Genomic DNA, 10,784 nt, shown 5'->3' with positions numbered 1-10,784 from the left:
TGTGAATGAGTGTGTGTGTGTGTGTGTGTGTGTGTGTGTGTACTTATATGGGCGGATGATTGGTCTTCTGATGACGGAGACAGACTTGTCCTCTCGCACAGCCTCTCTGTCTGGCATAAAGGAGTTTATTGATGAGGTTCATGAATTAAATATCCCCTGCAGTCTGCTGAATAGAAATGCATTATTAATACTCATTTTTTTATCAGATCTCTTTTTTTTGTAGTGTAATTAATAATAATTTATAATAATTAATAAGGGTAAGGGTAAGGTATAAATATGTATACAGATAAATTAAATAAAATTAAATGGCCATCTTGGTCAGGTCAAGACAACATTTCATTTGGGATGGATGCACAATGTGTGTATGTGTGTGTGTGTATAATATGTATTTATTTAAATTGGTTATATATATATATATATATATATATAGTGTGTGTGTGTGTGTGTGCTATAGACATTTAATTGTGTATACTTATTTTCCCTATTTACCTCATTTAACATCATCTTGCACTCCCTTAAAAGTTACTCTTTAAATACATTTATTATATGTAAAACATTTATTTTATTTACAAACATGTTAACATGTTTTTCAAATTATTTTTCTTCTCTTGATTTTAGTTTTTATTGTTTTTTTATTTTAATGCTTTAGACAAAACAGTATAGAGTTGGTCCATTTATCGGTTCATTATCGGCTTGTCATATTGCCAGAACTCCTATGTCATGCATACCTTTGTTTCAGTAATAATACATTTCAAATCGGCAATAAAATCTGACAGAAGACATCAAGATTTTGCTTATTTGGCTGAATTTATACATGCGTGTTCAGTAAACAAACTATGAAAAAATGTGAGTGTTCAGTTTCCTCTCTCTACTACAGCAGTCTGCAGCTGTTTATTTGTTTACATCTTAGTATACTACAATTCTGGAATCCTACGCTGAATATCTCACACTCTTTGACCTTGGGACTGTGTACGTGTTTGTCTGTGGGAATATGAGAACAATGTCCATTAACAGGAACATGCATACGAGAAAATCTCCAGAGGGAACAAAATCCCGATGTTTATGGGGAGAAGATGGTTAGACAATCTCTCACAGAACTGTGGCTCTGACCGGAACACTCTGATCTCCAACCTAATGAAAATTCACCATAAATCTTCAATTGTTTAACTGTGGTATCTGTATTGGTAACCAAACAATAGGTAAAAACAACTGGCTCCTCGTTACCATGATTACACTGTAAATGTATGGTTACTTTACAACAAACTATGGTATTTTTAATGAACATTTAAAAACACCTTTTTGACAAGAATCCCTCACTGAAAAATCTCCAAAGTCCTTCAGTTTCCTAAAAGATTATTTAGCAGGAATCTACAATATTTACACCAAAATGGCATACTGCATTCTAAAAAATGCTGGGTTAAATATAACCCAGCGCTGGGTTAAAAAGGGACAAACCCAGCTATTGGGTTGTTTTGACCCAGCGGTTAGGAACTCAAGCGCTGGGTCAAAACAACCCAATAGCTGGGTTTGTCCCTTTTTAACCCAGCGCTGGGTTATATTTAATCCATCATTTTTTATCCCTTTTTAACCCAGCGCTGGGTTATATTTAATCCATCATTTTTTAGAGTGTGTATTACAGTAGTTAGATTTTTAGTGCTATTTTATTACAATGTGAGTTATTTGATATGTGATACTGCAAAAACACAAAAAAATTGCAATGCAAAAATATTCTAATAGTCTTTTTTTTCTCACTTTGCTTTTCTCAAAATCTGTGAACCATCTGCAAGGTCCAAGATTACCGTGTACTCCTTCCAAAACACTTTCAGACAATTGTAAGACCACACTTTTGCAATCCCACAAGTCTTTTCTCATTTCCATCAACAGTTTGAGCTTGGCTTGCTTTTTCAGAGACACTACTGAAGCTCCCTTTTTTCATCTTAGACTGACTTTTGAAGAACAACCAATGAAGAAAACCAATTATGAGTGAGGTGTGCGGCCAATAGCTTCAAATAAAAGCATCTGTTAAATGATATCTTACTGTACATTCACGGGTCAATGAAGTTTTATAACCAGAGCATCTATGTTTCTGCTAACAAGTAAAAGCTCCTGACTGTTCTCTGCAGAAACTGCAGCATGACTGTGAAAGTTTCTTTAACATTAACATGCAGATCCAGTCATTCACTGCAGTGAAACCTCAGCCAATGACTCACACACTTTATTAATCGCTTCTGATCAATCTTAGAGAACAAATAAAAATTTTAAACCACCCATTTGGAATAAGTAAACAATGGACGGTTTACTTAGAGCGAAGACCACTGGCTTTCATTACAATGCACAGAGAAGCTCATGTAATGTATGTCTGCCAACATCGATCAATGAAAAACAGAAAGATCCCAGCAATTATGTTCAGAAATTTCTGTCAATGCTTGGCTAGTGTTCCCTGGCACACGGATGAAGAAAGCATCCTGTGCAATCTTCCGTAACAGACATCTCAATCAGATGTAATGGATTACTTGACAACAAGACTTTTCCTGCAAGCCCTATGCCAATGGAAATTTGTGTCTCGCAGGCGTACTTTGTGATTTCAGTCCCATCTGAAATTGAACATGACCTGTTTTTCTCACACAAGAAAAACTGATGAAGCCAATTACCGATTGTTTTGCGGCTAACCTGGGAATCCTGTGACAAATCTAATCCTGCCGGGACAAGAATATATGTGATTTGCAGATAGGATATTTTCATGCTTCTCCTCATTTATTTTGACCTCTTTTGAGCCTTCTGACTATTTGGTTCACATTCATTGACATCTTTGCCAACTTTCTGAGTAAAATAATCATTGGATGTTCTAAATTTCATGTTTTTATTCAATGCTACTTGCCATTTCTTTGTAATTGTTTGTGAAATTGACTATCAATTTCTGAGTGAAAATTGTTTCTATACCATTTATTTCCTGTGTATACATATTTCAACTTTAAATATCTTGCTCAGCAAGATCTTCATCCTATGCAACACATATTTATGAACTAGAAAGAGACCATAAATGCTGTAATTTGAGATCTCTCTTCTGTACCTGTTAGCTGAGTAGCATCTGCTCACGCTTAATACTCTTTGCTTGCTAAGCATGTTTACTCTGCACATGGGAATGTGACAGGGCTGAGCACACAGAGCTGGCCTTAGTGTCTGACATGGCTTTGTTTGACCCTTTTATTACTGGGAACCACTTTCTCTAGCTCAAGAGCTGTGTTCAGGGGAAAAAAAAGTTCTGGCCACCTAGGCAACAATTTTAGGCATTATAAGCAAATGCTGGATCGCTGTTCCAAATAAATAATGAGATACTGTATGTAATTTTGTCAATTCTAAGGTAGCATCTCATGTATCTTTTGTAGAATCCAGAATGCACTCCATGCAAAGAGATAAATGAGAATGTTTAGCTAAGATGGTGAATGGATGCAAAAGGAAAATTTAATTAGGTACTAAAAACTATCAATAAAAGATCTAATCTAGCTTAAATGGCACCCAATTTTACCCAGTATTTATTTATGTTAATGAATAAATAAATATAAATAAATATAATTTCTGCATTGCTATTAAACACTGAAAGTCCTATACAAAATATTATACAAAATGTTCATATACATTTTTATTTATATGAAATTGTAAGTTTCATAAAAGTATTAATTTCTTTAAAAAAAAAATAGTTTCATATAAATGCTGTTCCTTTTAACTTTCATCAAAAAATCCTAAAGAATTTATCAGTTTTCACAAAAAAATTATAACTGTTTTCAACATTAATAACAAGAAAAAAAAAATTCTACTAAATCAGCATATTAGAATGATTTCTAAAGGATCGTGTGACACTGAAGATGAGTAATGACTGCAGAATATTCAGTTTTTCCATTACAGGAATAAATCATATTTTAAAATCTATTCAAATATTGTGAAATAATGGTATTTCACAATATTACACTTTTATTTGATCAAATAAATGCAGCTTTGGTGAGCGTAAAATGTTCTTTCAAAAACAGTTACAAATCTTAGTGACCCCAAACCTTTGAACAATATAGGGACCAGAATATTATGGTCTTATATATACTGATCTTAGCTAAAAGTTCAGTGCACCTGCACCAGATTCATCAACTAGAAATCTGATCCCTGGAGCTTCAACTAAATAACAGCCATTGTTGTGCAAAACCAAGAAAACCCACAAAACATTGATTATTAAAGGAGCATTAAGATGGAAAAGATGCATTAATCTGGCATTTTCAGTCGCCCCAAAGGGCAGTAAATCCCTTGAGTGGTCATGCATTCTTTATATCGGCCAGTTCTTTGTGTGTCTGTGAGTGAGTGAACTAAAACGGGCACGTTGCAGGCTTTACCCCAGCCATCTGTCTGTCTGTCTGCCTGTCTGTGCTTCAGTCTGACAGCTGCTGGTCACTTCTGTCTACAGCTCCTGACAGCTAATGCTGCAGCTGCTAATGCTGATTGCCACTTTCAGTCCAACTGACCGTGAAACACAATGCCCCTGTACCAGACCAGAGAGCATTAGAGATATTGATGTTTGAAAAGACATACAGACGGAATTATGTATTTTAGCCACGTTATGACCTTGCGTGTCAGGTTGCGTACCAAGATTTTTGCAGAAAATGAAAGGAATGTAATTCATATGGATTAAGCAATTCCAGAATGCATTGCAAATGAGCTTAGTGGGAAAAAAAACATTCTTCTAAAATGGAAGACAAATGTTATTTAATTCATCACGATGTTATATATTATAGTGTACATAAAAAATAAAAGCTTTAAATGTTCAGAATATAAAAATATCTATCAGTACCGCAAAACTTCTAAAATGGAAGACAAATGCTATTCAATTCAATACGATGCTAGTGTATATAAAGAATAAAAACTTTAACCCCCGGTTTCACAGACAAGGCTTAAGCCTAGTCCTAGACTAAAATGTAAGTCTGAGTGTAAATCTGAGCTGTTTCAAATGAAAGAAACTTGCACTGACTGATCTTAAAATATATCAGTGCCTTTGTTTTGTCTCAAAAAGCACACCAGTAATGTTTTTTTCTAAGGCACGTTTATAAAAATTACTTAAATGTCCTAATTGAACTATGGCCTAATCCTGGCTTAGGCTAAGCCCTGTCTATGAAACCAGGCCTAAATGTTTAGAATATAAAAATATCTATCAGTACCGCAAAACTTCTAAAAATGAGGATTGAGGCACTGAGGCACATATCAGTGTGTTGTTCTGGAGAAAACCTGCCAAAATGTGGGAAGTCGTGGCCTAATGGTTAGAGAGTCGGACTCGTAACCCAAAGGTTGTGGGTTCGAGTCTCGTACCGGCAGGGATTGTAGGTGGGGGGGAGTGAATGTACAGCGCTCTATCCCACCTTCAATACCACAACTGAGGTGCCCTTCAGCAAGGCACCGAACCCCCAACTGCTCCCCGGGCGCTGCAGCAAAAATGGCTGCCCACTGCTCCGGGTGTGTGTTCACAGTGTGTGTGTGTTCACTGCTGTGTGTGTGCACTTAGGATGGGATAAATGCAGAGCACTAATTCCTAGTATGGGTCGCCACACGTCACTTTCACTTTTTCACTTTCACTTTCAAATCACAGTAGGGTGTAAGAGACGTCTTTCTGGCAGAGTGCATGTACACAGTCAGGTAAAGGTCAAGGTTCAACTGTCACTGCTGTTTGATTGACACATGTGGCATATGAATTACGTGAGTATGATGTCATAAGGGCTTTGTGTTTCCTTTCATCTTTAGATGATTTAGAAGAATTAGCAAAAGTAGAAATGGTTCCAATTCCTATTTCTGTTCTCAACTCAGCCGTCGACACTGTTTCATTACAGTAATTTCAAAGATCAAAAGGTGAAAGGCAACAAAAACCTCTTATGACATCATACTCACTTAATTCATATGGAAATGTCATAAGGGCTTTCTGTTTCCTTTCAACTTTAGATGTTTCAGAAGAATTAGCAAAAGTAGAAATGGTTCCACTTCCTAGTTTTATTCTCAACTTTTCAACTTGAATGTGTCAGGAGTTCAAATGTTTGAGGTCAGTAAGTTTTGGTTGTTTTTTTTGTTTTTCTTCAGCAAGGATGCATTAAATTGATCAAGAGTAACAGTAAAGACATTTTTATGTTACAAAAGTTGGGGGAAAAATAACAAAAAGAAATACTGTTTCTTGATCAGCAAATCACCATATTATGATTTCTGAAGGATCATGTGACACTGAAGACTGGCGAAATGGCTAAATTTACGATATTACCATTTTTCAAATAATAAATGCATACATTCATTTACATAACAACACATTTTTTGAGAGCCTGGAATTGCAAACATTCGAAAACAGGTTTCAAAGTGCACGGTTTTGAAAACGTTTTTGTAGTTTACACAAAAAAAAAAATAATTTGTGAAAACGGTCAAGCGCATATATATTACACGGTCAGTTATGTGCGCAGTGTTTACAAAGTGGCATCGCCATCTACTGGCCTGGCAGGCAAAATTCAGCGCTGTATTTTTAGCCATTTTCACGGATCCGTATGAATGGATCGTTTTAGCAACTTTGTCAAAACTTTTTTAAAAATGCAAAGGAAAAACTTTTACATTTTTAGTGCATCATTGTTGTTTAAACATACTCTCAGTGAGCATAAGAGACTTTCAAAAAAGATAACAAATCTTACAGAATTTTTGTATGGAAATATATATCAATGGTAAAGGAATATTTCAGCCCGAAATATATATTTTGGCATCATTTACTTCTTTTCCCCTTATGATTTAAAACCGTGTCCAGGATACTGTTTCATATACAATGAAAATAGATGGGGACTACAACCATCAAGCTCCAAAACATACAATAAATGTAGTCAATATGAGTAATTTGGCGAAAAGTTGAATGGACTATGTTTTTCATTCACTAAGTATTGATATACAATATTTTATAGTCCCTTTGAGGAACTTTTTGTCTGTTTTGGAGGCCACACTGTATATCTGTCTCATTGCCACAAGTCAGGTTCTAACTAATGTAATGCCACATGTGAGGTTCTCGATTTATTAAAATACTCCTCTTGAGGAATCCTTCTTACATCTGTGCAAAACCATGCATGTAGGCATATGACTGTCTGACTCATTTGGGGAAATTTTAGCAGAAGTGGTTGGTAAGTCAACGGGCGTTGGCCTCGAGGCACCTAGCTGGCTTTTTTTGTATGAATAAGGGAAACAGAGTTGCTAAAAACAGACACATTTAAGGATCATGATGATGATGATACTGCAGCCACCTTCAGATTGGGATGGCTTTGGCTGTGTCCTTTCTCTAATTCGACAGAATGACTGACTCCAGTTTAATGGACCGCCCGACTGCCTCTTTGTTTGAGGTTTGGACTGTTTAGACAAGTTAGACCATATTCTTAGTCTCCAGACCTTCACAACTAGGTGAGAAACTTTTGCCAAACCTAGAACTTTGCAGACCATAATTCAAGATGGTTCAACTACCTTCTGTAGTGCCTTCTTGAAGAAATTATGGCACAGCATTGGTTCCCAAAAGTGCTGAATATGCGCTTGACAACAACGCTGTTCCTCATCATTGCATAATCAATTGATGAATTACACAAACATCTATTTTTATAAATGAATAAGAATGGGCAACCAAAAGAAAATGATTTCAGTACAAATTCCTCCCAAGCTGAAATGGTCCATGCCATGCTCACATTTATTTATTACTCTGTACTATTATTGTATGTCAACAATCATCTAAGTCCATTATGTATTTCTCCTTAAGAATGTTAGGAAAAACATCTGAGACAAAGTACTTAAAACTGAGAACTTCAAACTCTGCCCATCACAAGTGTCTCGAAAAAACCCTAAAACACCCTTGCATGGAAAAGGAGAACGTCTGAGCTATTTTAACACGTTTCCTTCTTCAAATTGTCATTTGAAATAGACATTTTAAACTAGCCTTGGCTCTTAAAAATGGTGAATGCGCGAACACTCTTCTCCATCACATCTTTATCAATTGATGAATTACTGCTGCCATGATTGCTGCAAATCTACAGAAACATCTATTTTTAGTGAATACGAAAGGATAAAAGTTTCCAAAAAAAACTTTTTTTTCACAGTGATTCCATAGAAGAACCATTTTGGGTTCTCCAAGGAACCTTTCAGTGAACAGCTCTTAAAAGAACAATTTTTTTCTAAGTGTGAAAAACATTTGAATAATCAAAATAAATGTTATCCACTGTAAAGAACCTTTTGTCTGATGGAAAAGTTCCATGCATGTTAAAGGTTCCTAATGGAACAATTGATGCCAATAAATATCCTTTTTTTAAGAGTGTAGCTGCAAAAGTGATGCAACTGTTTTGCTCTGACTTTGGCTGCTCCCAAACACCAGATGAGAAGGTTTGCAGTCTGCACAATGCTTGAATGAGACAGAGACAGACATGCCCTCATCACAAACACAATCACAGCGTTGGGTCACAGAGGGTTTGATGGGGGAAAATGAAAGGAGATCAGTCCTCTAAATAGCCACAGTGATGTCACTCTCTCCGTACTGGCAAATAACGTTCCTTCATCAACGTTAAAGCACCATAACGTGTGGTAATAAGGTTAGGATATTGGAAGAGGGTTAGGACCTCTAGAATGTTTTGAATGTGATGTTATCCTTTAAAAAGACAAATCACAAGTGAGGCATCTTTAGAATCTTAACTGTTTCTCCTATATAACAAAATGAAATATTTAAAAACACAACGAAATACAGCATAACCCATTCTGTTTGTGAATTATCACCAAACAGTACGTTCTCTTCTCTCCCAGATATCATTTCCTTCAGTGTCAGTGAGCTGACAGATTGTTCCTTTCATTAGTTTCTATCTGCATCTCCATCTACCTCTCCCCCTCTGCCACTCTCCTCCACACCTCCTCTAACTCAACATAAACCTCTAAACTGCTCTGAGTTAATTCACTGTGAGCAGAGTTTATTAGTACACAAAATGCTTCTCTGCCCATAGAATAAGAGCTCTTTAATATCTCAATTGTTGTAGATATGGGAATAAAAGAAGAGCAAATGGCTTAAATGCCCTGGTTTATCTTCTGAGGGTCTTAGATTAGACCCAGGTAATCTAATTTGTGTCTCCTTTAGAGTTTCATAGGAGATCTCAATCTCAAACTGTGCTCAGATTTGCCAAATTCTGCAAACAAAAGAAGAGATTTCAATATAAACTCAATTTTTAATCAAAATCTCCCAAGCTGAAATAGTCCACGCTCTGCTATCCACATTTATTACACTATGCTCTTACTGCCATTTGAGTCTATTTTTATTTATGAGAAGAAATATCTGAGACAAAGTACTTCAAACTGAGAACTCCAACCTCTGGATGTCCACCACAAGTGTTTCAAACAAAGCCAAAAATTAAAAACGCTGTACTTTTGAATGGAAAAGGAGAATATCTGAGCTATTTTAACACTTCTCCTTCAAATTGTCAAAGCTAGTAGACAACAGCTGTAAAAATATGAAACTAGCTTTGTCCAACGGTGAGGTCTATGGAACTTATTAAAAAGGTTTGTTTGGATAATTGACAATTAACAAGTTCAGTAGCCTATGCCACAGAGCTGCATGACATCTGATGAAAAACCCATATAGATAGACATAAATAAAAAGGCAAGAATCATACACATACACACTGATTATAGTTGATTATGTGTTTCTGTGGTTATGACACACGCATGCACACATAGACAAAATTTCTGGAGCTGGGTGACCTTTACATTACAGCAAAGCAAAACACACACACACGCGTCTCACAACAGAACAATAACCACATGCACACAGCTAACTTGTCATTAGCAGCATCCAAATGACTGTAAACAGACAATTATTACCTTAAAAAATGCTATCCAAAGAACGTCCACAAAAACGCAGTGGGAAAAAATGTCAATAAAACCCAAAACAAATCCAGTGCGTGACTCCGCTACAGGATTCACTGCGGTCCAAGATTCAATCCCGAACGTGACTCTGTCCGATACAAGTGCATTACTGAGTCAAACAGTCCGGTCAAAAGTCTATAGCTGCAACCGTAAAATCAAAAAGCTCCATGGGGCAGCCGTGAACCGAAAACAGCAGAGCTGTCATAAACTTTTCCCCTCACTGCTCACACCATCTGCATTGGAGTCTCTGGGGGAAATCGACTGGCTCCGTTTGCTCTCAAGACGGCCACGGGGGGCTTTGAGTTCAGCCCCTCAGCGTACACACTTTTAAAACAGTCCTCACACACTAAATGAGTCTTGCTGATACACACACGGACAGGAGGACTGCGACCTCAGAGGGACGGAGAGTGTGTTTGAGGAAGTGTGAGAGGAGGAGAGATCCGAACACCTCACACACAAACTCCCTGATCGGTTCAGATTGCACACACACTCGCAGTGACAGACAGTTCTCCCTCACTGCCGCGTTTGACACCCAAACGCTAAATGGTAATGTCTTTTTTGTACTTTAAGTTCTTTATTGTATTTTTAGTGTTTTCATACGCTTTAAGTCTAGAAATGTCCGCACCCGCAGTACAGAGTCGTTCACAAGCAGCTCACGCAGGTGTTAAACTTAGCCTAATAGACTTTCTCCATCGCTTGCAAATGATGGATGGATTTGCAGGGTTCTTTTTAAATGTATTGTAAGTAAATATTCACTTAATCCAGGCAACTCTTTGTTCTCTTTTTCTCTAAAATTAGAAATGCGTGAGTGAACTGTTCAAAATCGACTCGATATTTCCCTGACGTTTGATATAAAA

The 10,784-nt window shown here is 36.7% G+C and overlaps 1 long non-coding RNA gene across 1 annotated transcript in view; it reads right to left on the bottom strand.

The window, feature by feature from the left end:
* Positions 1–10,284, bottom strand: part of LOC107749017 (uncharacterized) — an 18,469-nt gene extending 8,185 nt beyond the window's left edge. Inside the window, exon 1 of the long non-coding RNA XR_001640984.1 lies at positions 9,883–10,284. This is a non-coding gene — a long non-coding RNA (uncharacterized LOC107749017). The remainder of the gene's footprint in view (positions 1–9,882) is intronic.
* Between the last annotated feature and the right edge of the window lie 500 nt (positions 10,285–10,784).

Source organism: Sinocyclocheilus rhinocerous, unplaced genomic scaffold (genome assembly GCF_001515625.1).
Source record: "Sinocyclocheilus rhinocerous isolate Xijiao unplaced genomic scaffold, SAMN03320098_v1.1 scaffold260, whole genome shotgun sequence".
NCBI classification, from domain to species: Eukaryota; Metazoa; Chordata; class Actinopteri; order Cypriniformes; family Cyprinidae; genus Sinocyclocheilus; species Sinocyclocheilus rhinocerous.
The sequence above is the reverse complement of the archived record's forward strand: the minus strand, read 5'-3'. Positions and strand labels throughout refer to the sequence as shown.